A 955-nucleotide genomic window follows, 5' to 3' on the forward strand; every position below is an offset into this window, starting at 1 on the left:
TGCACTTTGATTTATTGCGCTATCTCTAATAGCACCCGAGATATCACCAGATATATATTGGATTTTTCCCTGCCCCTTAGTATCCGGCCCCATGAGTCGGTGGTTTTCTCGGTCCCTGGTGGTCCGAGGTCGTACCCGCTGCACAGATTCATGCGCAAGGGTCTCATACGGACAATGCACTTTGATTTATTGCGCTATCTCTAATAGCACCCGAGATATCACCAGATATATATTGGATTTTCCCCTGACCCTGAGTGTCCGGCCCCGTGAGACTGCGGTTTTCTCGGCCCCTGGTGGTCCGTGGTCGTTCCCGCTGCACAGATTCATGCGCCAGGGCCTCCCACAGACAATGGACTTTGATATATTGCGCTATCTGTAATAGCACCCGAGATATCAACAGATATATATTGGATTTTTCCATGACCCTGAGTGTCCGGCCCCATGAGACGGTGGTTTCCTCGGCCCCTGGTGGTGCGAGGTCGTTCCCGCTGCACAGATTCATGCGCCAGGGCGTGCTACAGATAATGCACTTTGATTTATTGGGCTATCTGTAATAGCACCCGAGATATCACCAGATATATATTGGATTTTTCCCTGACCCTGAGTGTCCGGCCCCATGAGACGGTGGTTTTCTCGGCCCCTGGTGGTCCGAGGTCGTTCCCGCTGCACAGATTCATGCGCCAGAGCCTCCTGCAGATAATGCACTCTGGTTTATTGCGCTATCTCTAATAGCACCCGAGATGTCACCAGATATATATTGAATTTTCCCCAGACCCTGAGTGTCCGGCACCATGAGACTGTGGTTTTCTCGGCCCATGGTGGTCCGAGGTCGTTCCCGCTGCACAAATTCATGCGCCAGGGCCTCCTACAGAAAATGCACATTGATTTATTGGGCTATCTGTAATAGCACCCGAGATATCACCAGATATATATTGAATTTTCCCTGACCCTGAGT

Source organism: Nomia melanderi, unplaced genomic scaffold (assembly GCF_051020985.1).
Source record: "Nomia melanderi isolate GNS246 unplaced genomic scaffold, iyNomMela1 scaffold0014, whole genome shotgun sequence".
Lineage (NCBI taxonomy): Eukaryota > Metazoa > Arthropoda > Insecta > Hymenoptera > Halictidae > Nomia > Nomia melanderi.